Below are 12,278 nucleotides of genomic sequence, written 5' to 3'. Positions count from 1 at the left end.
GTGCACAATTAGTTCCCTGTGCAATCCGAAGAATTATATCATGGTAAATTTTCTCAGTCTTATAAAATGTCTCACAGCCTATTTTTATGTTTTTCATGGAGTTGCACTTGCCTATTTTGTATACATTTATGGTGACTTTGGCTCAAAAGATTATTCAAATGACTAGGCATGCATGGCATTGTTTGTATGTATTTATATATATTATGCATTAATAATGAAATTGTCCTAGTTCCAAAGACTAATGGTTTGCTTGTTTACTTTTTTCAAAATTCTCTTTCTCTCCCCTCCCAAGTTTTTTGAGGGAAATTATTCTAACTGTACTGGGTTATGCATTAGTTTGGGGATAAGGGTGCAAATCCTATATTTATTTTAGGAATAATCTTTTAAGTTATTATTTTAGAAGTGGAATTAAACACAAATCTCTACTACAATATTTAATGTATTAGTTACTATACTAGTTGTTTGTAGAAGAGGCAGAGTAGCTCTAAACTTCATTATTTCACACCAGATTCCTACAGGGAGAAAGGATCGTCACAGAAAAAAACCCACAACCTTCTGCAATTGTTATCCTAATGAAAAAATATTTTTGAATAACTTTGCAAAAGCTATTGGTATTAGTCTGCATTAGGTATTACCTCAACGGTGGGATTCACTTACCTTCCCTACTGGTTCGCAAACGTGCGGGCTCACGTGCCACCTTCTGCGCATGTGCACCCCATTACATTGGGGGCGGGTGGGCAGAGTCTTCTGCAGCCGCCATTAGAGAGAGAGAGAGAACCGCTGAATACCATCTCTGTATTACCTATGTTGTCTACCATTTACTGTAGCAATATTTACAAAGGAACTGATATGGAATAAGGGAGTAGAGGAAAAAAAAGCCTGTCTGTGGGGAGGGGGGTTTGCCTGTGTGGGTGTGGGTGTGAATACATAAGAAACTGCTTACTTTCCAGGTGTCTTTTCTTTAGATATCCCACTTTAAACAGTTGCCATATTGCAAATTAACATTTGCTACTTTATAGTTTCCTAAAAGTCCATTAACATGCTTTCAGACTGATCTTCCTATACTGTAATCTTTGGGACTCACTCAAAGTCTCTTAAATGCTCAGAAAAGTGCTTTTGAAAAGTCTTCTTACTTCTGACTCACTAAAATTTTGTGTGTGCCTTCTGCTTTATCTTTATAAACAGAAGTAATGTTTTTTGCAGCCACCGCCAATCTTATCGAGACTGTCATCTACGAGCAAGTGAACCCTGATGTGTGCTAAAAACCATATTCTTCCCCCTTTGTATGGACAGACACAAATAAACTACTAAAAGGACGTACCATTGATTATCATGCAGTCTCTCCTCATGGCTATCTTTTTGCAGTATACCCAGTGCTTGTCCTTGACTTATTATGTACAGATTTTTAAAAAATTACCCCCATCACACCAAGCTTTGCCTTAAGAAAACTGTATCACTTACCAAAAGAAAAAAAGAAAAAAAAGGAACTGTATTTTGTGCTTGTAGCAGAGAATTCTGCATTTTGGTCACAGAATGTTAATAATTTCTTCCACATTTACTTAATATTCTTATGGAAATATTTGTTATTAAATATTTGTTTAAATCATGATTAAATTGTTCAGGAATGATTTAAATGACTTCAACCTAGGTGCACGTTCACTTTTACAGTCTGATTTTATTTGAACTCAGATGTCAATTTTGATCCAAATTGGTCAATTCAAAGTGAATTGACACAGCAGTCTAAATCAAATTGATGGATTGAGATGGATCAAGGCCAATTTGCGTCTTCTTCCTACATAGTTCTATATAGTATTCTTCAAACAGAAGCTTCACCACTTGTGTACGAGACTATACTATTAGGAGGGTAGAATACTTAGGAATATATATTTGCATTATAGTAATTGAACAATTGCCTTATATTCCCTCCATATGAGGAACATAACAGAAGCCTGATAGAAGTTTAAGCTTCTATCTGTTCTACTTGCTCTCTTTTGGGGTCTTTCCTAACTTACACTATCCTGTTGCTACTTAGAGAGTGTGAGTAAAAAGAAAAATCATATATAAATATAATTTATTCTTTAAATGCATTGCTTATTTTTGTAAAGGAACTCCAAGCAGCATATGTAATGTTATTTCTGCCCAAATTATCTCTACAGCATTAATTAATAATGTAGATTGGGCAGAAAGATTCTATGAGCTTTCATGACAGTAGGTAGATATGAAATTGGGGTCTCCGCAATTCTAGTCTTTTCTCAATAGAGTGCCTTTCTTTATAAGTGCCAAGCACAAATATAAAAAGCTGCCCTACCCCAAATATATAATTTTCCATCTAGCTCAGAATTGTCTATAAACTGCCGGGTGCTCTGAAATGAATCATTCCAAATGTGTTTTAAGATCTTGAAAAGAATGTGGAGCCTTCTGCATCCAATGCATGAGCTATTTAATTGAAAATAAGTCACATTATCAGTAAATATCCAAATTCAAATGAGGCAGATGTCTGGGTACCAAGTTTGGAGGCGAGCCTTAGAAAGGCTTTTAAAAATCTGCTGATATGTATCAAAGAAGCATCTGGACAAATACTATTGGGAAGAGAAGGTTATATTATAAATGGTACATATCTAGTAATCCTCTTCTGTATAGTTTATATACATTAGCACTTCTTGAAAAAAGGGGGACATAAAGGAATCCATATCCCAGAAGACACCTTTTTTAATCATCCTGTGTAAGAAAAAAAAATCTGATCACTTACTGAAGAAAAATACCCTTTGACTGGGATTACTTCATGCCTGACTGCTCTTTCTTCATACATTTGAATTCTGAGATTCCTAGGAAGACTCAAGCCATCCGTATTATGTAGGCATTTTCAATAAGAGGACTGTCAGTAGAACTAAGCTTCCTAGTTGCTGCAGAAAAGAGAACTTTAATTTCATTATTTACATAAATTCTAAAGATGAAGTGCATCCAAGTGCATACATAGAATGGATGCTTGCACCCACTCTGCTGCACACCATTTGATCTAAATGATGTTTGTCTACCAAGGAAGCCATTTCAGAATGGGATTCTGGTTTGCATCTGTTTTATGTACTTAAAAAAAAAAAGCATTCCCAGTTTCTGTTCCAAACACAAATATGAACAAGCAGGCCACCCAGATGTGACTTCTGGCCTTTTATTTCCACCAGTCTTTTGCCTTGACCTGTACCATATTTTTTTTTACCAATATCACTTCTTCCATGTTATTTCCAGTAGTGGGGCCATGTCTTGTTTTTCTGGATGTACTTGCATAAAGCAGAGATCACAGAAGATTGACCAAGTGGAGTAGACCATCTATTCCTGGTTACTTCTATGAACTAGTTAGGATTAATGCATAGGGGCAGTCTCTAAAGGAACAAAGCAAAAATATACATATGCATCAGTTCAGAAGCACTTCTCATTTAGTTAAATATGCTTAATCCCAGGTCTACCTGAAAATGGGATGCAAACCATATAAAACCAGATTCCTTTTAAAAAAACAGCTTTAAGCACTTCCAGTGGGAAATACAAAAGTAAGGTGTAAAAGTAAGGAAACATGGTGGCAGAATGGTTAGATGCAGTATTGCAGGCTAATTCAGTTTACTGTCAGGAGTTTAGTCTAGCTCAAGGTTGACTCAGCCTTCCATCTTTCCGAGGTGGGTAAACTGCTCTGTAAACTGCTTGGAGAGAGACGTAGAGCACTGTGAAGCGGTATATAAGACTAAGTGCTAGTGCTAGTACTATGTACAGGGCAGTAGGGCAGGAAGGCCAGTATGAGCAAATAATAATCATTCCATTCAATTTCATTGCACCAATGAAAAGTTGGAGCACCAAAATTGCTCTCTAAAAATCTGTGGTAAAATCTCCTTAATTTCAATAGATATTAAGTGCAGTTCAAGCTCTCCTCTTGCACTAAATCTGAACTTGAAACAATGAAAGAAAAGAGTTATGATATGTTGAGACCAGATTGTCAATCTGTCTCAGCAAACAGCTTTAGGTTGTCTATCTTCAGCTTTCTATTCTGAACTGGAAGACTACAGAAAGTGTAGAATGGTCTCGGTTATTGATTAGTTCTTGACTTATAACAGTTAGTTTAGTAACCGTTCAAAGCTACAATGGCATTGAAAAAAGTGATTTATGACCATTTTTCACACTTATGACTGTTGTAGCATCCCCATGGTCTGATGCTTGACAACTGACTCACATTTATGATGGTTGAGGTGTCCCAAGGTCATGTGATCCCCTTTTGCAACTTTCTGACAAGCAAAGCCAATGGGGAAGCCAGAATCACTTCACAACCATATTAATTTAACAACTACAGTGGTTCACTTAACAAATTTAGCAAGAAAAGTCGTAAAATAAGGCAAAACTCACTTAACAAATTTCTCACTTAGCAACATAAATTTTGGGCTCAATTGTGGTCATAAGTTGAGGACATCCTGTATATTTAGTCTTTATTTTTCTATAGTAATACTAAACTGAATATGAGATGTTAACTAGAATATTTAAGTATTAGTATGTGCAGTAAGAACTTAATATTAGAAAAATGAATTATATTTAGAAAGTACTAGTCACTAATTAAGACTTAATTTGGTTATTAAGACTTGCTGTTTGACCTACTACTAAAAGAAGCAACAAGAAGTCTGAAGAACATGATGTGCCGACTGAAGTTAAATGCAATTAATTAATAAATTAATAAACCAAACAGAATGAGAGAAGATCATGGCAGAGAAAATTATAAAATAATAAATAAGGCTTGAAATCTGGAGTCAGATTTTTTTAAAAAAAATCTCCATTAATTGCTGCTGCTAACCTGGACCCACCCATTCAGCACTTCTTCATTTATACATCCACTCACCTAGGTCCCACTGGCTGTCTAACTAAGTCCTGCATCTTATGAAAAGCCCTATTACTCAGAATTTGAGAATTCCTAAAAAGTTGCTGGGAGTAAGTTGATTTATGATGTGAAAATGATTTTATTTTCCTGTTTGTGATTGCTCTGTTTGAAAATCATCTGTGAAGTCTTGGCTGTTTTGTTTTGTTTACTAAAGACATCTGGCCCAAGAGCAACTAGGAAGAAAATAGAAAAGCAGAGGAATAAAAAGAGCAACAAATTATGGATAAAGACTTTCCCTCCTAATAAGCTGTCTTATTAATTCACTGCTTATCAGAAAGGTTCAAGGCAGTATTATGTAAAGCTCAGAGTCTAATGCTCCAGTGTTTCTACCTGGACAGCTTTAGGATGTGTGGACTTCAGTTCCCAGATTTACCATAGACTGTATACCAGGTGGGAATTATGGGAATTGAAGTCCACACATCTTAAAGCTGCCAAGTTTTTATTTATTTTATTTTATTTATTTATTTTGTCAAGCATGAATTAGATAACAGATATAAGTATAGACATGATTATGAATGCATGAAATGTATACAAATACAAGGAATATTAGTACAGGGGTGGTAAGCATGCTGGTGCGCTTATGCATGCCCCTTAAAGACCTCTTAGGAATGGGATAAGGTCCACAAAGTCAGGTAGTGCCTTCCAAGCATTGACAACTGTATTACTGAAGTTGTATTTTCTGCAATCAAGTTTGGAGGGGCTTACCATAAGTTTGTATCTATTGTGTGCTCATGTGTTGTGGTTGAAGCTGAAGTATTCATTGACAGGTACGACATTGTAGCAGATAATTGTATGTACTATGCTTAGGGTGGAACGAAGACAGTGAAGGTCTAAGTTGTTTAAGCCCAAAATTTCAAGTCTAGTGGCATAAGGTATTCTGTTGCAAGCAGAGGAGTGGAGGATTCTTCTCATGAAATATCTCTGGACTCGTTTGATTGTATTAATGTCTGATATGCAGGGCAGGTTCCAGACAGATGAGCTGTATTCAACAATTGGTCTAGGAAAAGTTTTGTATGCCCTAGTCTGAAGTTTGATATTACCAGAGACGAAGCTACGCAAGATTATGTTAACAAATCTTAATGCCTTTTGGCAATGTTGTTACAGTGAGCTCTGGTACTTAGATCATTTGAGATGAGTACAGTATTTGAAAAACACTGATTTATGTTAAGTTTATGTTTATGTTAAGAATGAAATTCTGCAAGTCACGTGGACTGTGCCAAACACTGACATCTTCACACCTGGAAAGAAGCCTAGGTTTTGTTAGGGATGTAACTAAGCTTGGCTTGGCAATGTATATAATCTATGATTATTTTACTGTTACTTTAAATGCTTAAGAGGTGTAATTGGTTTGTTCCTCATGCAGCTATAAGAGGGAGCCAGAATGGCTGTTATCTCTCTGTTTTATTAGAAGCTGGTTGGTGTATTTTGAGGTATTGTGGTCTGCAACTGTTTAGCTATACTTTGTGTGTTAGACTGACTATATTGATAACTGAATTATTGAACCGTGTATGACTTGGACTGTTAACCGGACTCTGAATACCTCTATATTTCTACAAAGTAAACTACTATATTTTTATACTATTCAGTGTCTCTGTATGCTGGTTTGTGCTTGTTATTCCATATCACTCTCATTATGCTTCTCTGCATACTCGCTCTTCTAAAGGGGAGCTTAATTTCTTAACAGGTTTGATCTTTACTTAGTGAATGGGATGGCTAGTTTAGGGTCTCATACACTTGAGCTCTCAGACCTTAGTGAGGCCTTTACTGTTACAATCAGTGTGTCTGAAGCTTGATGACTTTTAACATGTCATGCTGGCTGAGGAATTCTAGGAGTTGGAGTCCACACAGCTTAAACATTGCCAGGGTTTTGACAATGAAAGTTGATAATAAAAAATTAGTAAGGTGACCAACTTTTTTACAATGAAAAGGAGGACAAAACACGTTCTATTGTCCAAAATGCTAAGGTGACCAACTTTTTTACAATGAAAAGGAGGACAAATAAATTGGAAAAAATATATAAAAGAAATATTTTATTCATTGCAACAATAATACACTAAAATATGATATATGCATAATAAAAACATTTGCAACATTTTATATTGTAATTATGCTTACATGCCTGTTAATTATTATTTAAATGAGTACTTTTCCATTGAATTAATATTTTTGTCAATGTATCATCTTCTAACAATATATTGGAAATATCTGAACAAGAAATATCCTTCATATTGAATTTTACGGCAAGTGCTGCAGCTGGAGTATCAACATTCAATCTCAATTTCTCACTTGTCCAAAAATCATTGGCAATTGAAAAAAACTCCTTCAACCTGCATTAGTTCCAGGGCAGCACAACGTAAATTGAACAAGTATAAATAAATTTTCACATGGAATATGTTCATTTTTGAAATGGCTGAAAATATCCACCCATCTTTTATCAATTTCAACATGTTGATTTTCCCATTGTATTAATTTTTCAGAATTTAAGTATACATTCAGTCTTCTAATTTCTTCAAAGAGACAATTGTCGTCTATTTTAATGTCTAGCATTTCTTTAGATAAAAATTCAATACAAGATTCAATATCTATTCAATATACTTGCGATGAAGTAAAAAAAACACCATTAAAAACTGTTTAATAAAATACGTCACATAACGCACAACAGATTAGCCTTCAAATATCAAAAGGGAGGACATGTAGGAGGACACTTTTCGAGGGAGGACAGAACTTACAAAAGAAGGACTGTCCTCCCTAAAGGAGGACGGTTGGTCACCTTAAAATTAGTTAATTTTGGTTGAGCAATAAGTAGGAATTTAGTAATTCTTAGATTGTTTTAATTTGTTATTAAATGTTTATTTATCAACAAATATTTAACTATAATAATAATAATAATGAAATGATAATGGATACAGCTTAATGATATATATATGTACTGGCAAACTAGTAAAAGAAATTTGAATATGAATTGCAAATTGGGATCTGGAAAAAAGACCTATACATTTTATTAACAAACGTTTATTTAGGTTTTGTCATAAAGGTGTAATGTTTTTTGGGTTTGACGAGAGGAGGTGGGATATAAATAGTAAATGATTTATAATTATAATAACAGCAAGGAAAGGTCAATGGATACTGTTTAATAATATATACATGCTCTGGTATTGGTAAAAGCAACTTGGATACAAACTCTAAACAGTGAGTGGGGGAGGGAAAGTGGGGGGGAAGGTTTAAAAATTTTATTAATTGACTTTTACTTAGAATATGTCATAAAAGTGTAATGTTATTGGAGGATTTTTGAAATAGCTAATGAATGCCATTATGTGGTTGTGTCTTTAAGTATGAATAATTTGAGGTAAAAGCACATTCAAATAACTGTAGTCAAGTGAGAATTGTGGCACATTGATAGTAAGATATACAAAGATTTTTGATTTAAAGTGTATAATCTAATATGAGCTATAAGTAATAATTGTGGAAGAAATGCACGAAAGTTATTTGGAACCAATCGACACACTTTCTACAAGATGTAATGAAGAATGATTCTTTTTTTCTGTTTTTGTTTAATTAAAATAAAAAAAAATTAAAAAAAAAAGTTGCCAGGGTTGAAGAACATTGACGTAAACCACTGTAATGTCAACCCAGTAAAGCTCAGCCACAAACATCACACCAAAAATACAGGTAGTCCTTGACATACAAAGTTCATCTGGTGACCATTCGAAGTTACGACAGCATTGAAAAAAAGGGGACTTTAAAACATTTTTCACATTTATGACCGTCATTGCAACATCCCATGGTCACATGATTTACATTTGGATGCTTGACAACTGACTCACATTTATGACAGTTACAGCATCCTGGAGTCATGTGATTCTATTTTGCGAACTTCTGACAAGCAAATTCAATGGGGAAACCAGGCAAAGAGAATCAAAAAGTTACCCTCCATTCATAATAAGAATTCAAAAAACAGCGTCACATGAAATTGATTATGATATGATAGAATGAACAGCAAAATCCCTTCATTGTGAAAAAGAATAAGGGAGAGGAGAGTCTTTAACAGGAGATAGCTCTTTTGTAGCAACAATTCCAGCCAATAACATAACTAGGTAATTAGTAGCCAGCAAAATCCCACTACTTAGAATTTCAGAAAAAAGAGAATGGGTAACTTAAGTCAAATCACATTACAGACAAAATATTTTATAGTAAATAAATGTTTCTTGGGTAAATGTTGTTATGAAGTGATTGTATTAGACTATGATTAAGAGTATGAGGGTTCAAGTCCACTCCATTTCCAACTCTGGAAACACACTTTGTCTCTGTCACTTAACTTCTTCTACTTTAGGAGTGTCAAACGCATGTCATCACGTGACATATTGTAACTTTCCCCTCCTTTGCTAAACTGGGTGTGCCCGTGGCCAGCATGTGACCAGCATAAATGTTTCTTCTGTAAAATTTGTTATGAAGTGATTGTATTGGAGTATGATTAAGAGTATGAGGATTCAAGTCCACTCCATTTCCAACTCTGGAAACACACTTTGTCTCTGTCACTTAACTTCTTCTACTTTAGGGGTGTCAAACTTGACACATTACAACTCCCCCCCCCTTGCTAAACCGGGTGTGGGCATGGCCAGCATGTGATTGATCTACTTCATAGAAGTTGTTTGAGTAACAGCTAAAAAGGAATACTTTGTGTACTGCCTAACTTGGAACAAAGAACAAAATATACTGTAGATCAAATCAAATGTATATTATTGATATTGAAGAGCTTTTAATGGTAGATCTACCATTGGCAACGCTTGTGTTAGCCTAATTTGATATCTTAAAATATTTCATTTTTTTAATTTGGTATTTTTAAAATGTATATTCACAGAAATTAGGATTGTGTCAGTATAAAACTTAATTAAGTAAATACTTTTTTGCTTATGATGCCGAGTAGGTATATAAGAATATAAATGAAAGAGATTGTTTCCCTCCTCCCTTCCTTCCTTCCTTCCTTCCTTCCTTGTGTTTGATGACATCAATCAAATCAGGTTAGTTTGTGATACTGCAGATAGGAAGTACCCTATCACAATATATACTGACCCGGGGCAGCTAACACCATTAAATAAACAATGCACACACAACACTCTGAACAATATGACATGGTTTCCTAATTCCAATGGCTAGGAATGACAAAATAACACACTAAGTCAAATACAAACAATGCATTTTATTGTCTAGCATACTACCCAAGCCAGGCTAACCTAAATAATGGTTAACAGTTTAATTTTGGACTTCAGCTCTGTTACCAGCCCTACGAGTGTGGCCAATATGGTACTCCCCTGTTAGTTATACCAAATGGGCATCAAATTACTTATTCTTGGTATAAAGTATTAACAGTTCTAGGTACATAAAAAAAGACTTCAAGCTTTGTGTAAAATGTTAGTATTTTACACTATTAATCTTCTCATTTTCAAATCATTTCCAATGCATTTTAAAATCAATTTTAATTTTAAACCATTTAATGCACTTCAAATTATTTAATTTTATTCATTATATTTAGTTGAAAACACTTTCATCAGGAAGCTAATTGTATATTTGTGGGTTTACGATATACTGTAGAACTTCTTGTTAGAACTTTCCGAAAATATTTGTTTAATTTGTGCTGCCCAATAGTTGAGCAGAAAAAAATGTAAGTCAATGAGTAGTCGCTTACTCAGTTTGCTAATTGATAAATTTATTGCCTTTGGAGTAACAAACAATAACCTTCCTTCCTTCCTTCCTTCCTTCCTTCCTTCCTTCCTTCCTTCCTTCCTTCCTTCCTTTCTTCCTTCCTTCTCATTTTAACTTCTTCCCATCACACATTTCCAACATATATTTGTGCACATGTGTCTGTTGACATGCAAACCATTTTTATCATTGGTTTTCAGTGGAATATTGCTTGATTTTTTTAACGTATTAGTGAAGGCTAAAAAGCTTTAATATCTCCAAGGCTTTGAAGTAAAGTGCATCTCCATGTCCTTTGAAGTTATATGTTCCCAGAAAATCTTGGAAGTGTTAATGGATTGCAAATTTGCATGCCAGCAGGACTTCTGATGAGGATTTTCTCAATTTTTTTCCTCTCCCAAGACAAGGTGAACTGTACAAGAAGATGTCCACAGATTCCAGGTGAACATTCCTACACTGCAGGTTTTATCCATTACTGAAACCTGCAAAAAAGGCAAGGAAGCTGTTTGCCAAAAGGGATAAAAAAGCGGAATTTTTGCAACATGTTAGCTGGTGAACTTCTGCTCAAACCATCACACTTTAGGCTTATCATAACCCTGCATCACCCTTAAAATTTGTTTTTATTAGAGCTGTGAAAAGGTGGGGGTATTTTTTTATCCATAAATCCTACTTTAAAAGAAATAGTCAAGAGACAAAAGGACATTTTTGATGAAATGAATATCAGGCAAAAGCAAGTGTTAAGCATTTAGCATCTTAATGCTGTACTACACCAGTTGATGAGAATTGTAACATAAATGGAAAAGCCTGCCCACATGTCTCTTAGCCTAATGACAGAGGGGCAAAAGGTTAACTTGGACAAGCTAATTAAAACCATGTTAAACTCTATGTGCAGCTTTTACAGGGAAATGTTGGATATGAATGGGAACAGACAATGGCTTCCTGTGGTTTCAAGTCGGGGGAAATCTATAAGTGGAGCTATGGTACAAAATGCTGAAAATACTGTAGAAGCTGCTCGGGTTGCTTTATGCTACAAGCAGATCATCTTGTTTGGGAGGCTAAAAATACTCTGAATTTAAACAAAGGCCATTTGCTACCTTGATTTCCTTTTGACCTGTAAATATCCTAGCAAACAAAACATAGTTGCGTAGATTTCTTCCTGGCTTGAGAGGGAGATCTCATGATTCACAGCTCCCATGTTGACCCTTCTGCCCCATAGTAACAGGAAGGGGATTGGATTTTGGAGGATAGGTTTGGATTTCAAGGATGCCCTTGCTATCTAAAAAAGCTAGCAATTTATTGAGGTCACGAGGTCCCTCACATACCTTTTTCTTTGTTTTTCTGTTCTCAGGGCCAACAGCTTTGAATAACAACTCTTCTCTGCTTGCAATTGAGGACATTAAAAACAAAAAAAAAAAAAATCTCCATTGTCCAAATCATGGGCTTTGCAAGCAGTGTTCTCAGCATGCCACAAACTCAAACCATTGCATTTGTTTCATATTGTACTTTTTCACTTGTGCTCCTTTCCTTACTTATTAGGCTGTAATCAAGACTAAATCCCATTGTGCTGAGCATTATGGAACTCGTTTTGATCTACAAGGTGATGTTAAGATTCCTATGGTCACAGTGCATTGGAAAATTTCCAGACTTTGGATCTCTGACGTAGAAATGTCTATGATTT

General features: G+C 35.0%; 1 long non-coding RNA gene across 1 annotated transcript in view; it reads left to right on the top strand.

Annotated features, from left to right (window-relative positions):
- LOC309401061 overlaps window positions 1-11,094 on the top strand; it is a 40,970-nt gene extending 29,876 nt beyond the window's left edge. Inside the window, exon 3 of the long non-coding RNA XR_014176752.1 lies at window positions 11,003-11,094. This is a non-coding gene — a long non-coding RNA (uncharacterized lncRNA). The remainder of the gene's footprint in view (window positions 1-11,002) is intronic.
- Window positions 11,095-12,278: the final 1,184 nt, after the last annotated feature.

The sequence above is a fragment of the Natrix helvetica genome (assembly GCF_964273705.1).
Source record: "Natrix helvetica genome assembly, chromosome: Z".
Classification (NCBI taxonomy): Eukaryota; Metazoa; Chordata; class Lepidosauria; order Squamata; family Natricidae; genus Natrix; species Natrix helvetica.
Note: the sequence above shows the minus strand (reverse complement) of the source record. Positions and strands in the feature narration are given on the sequence as shown.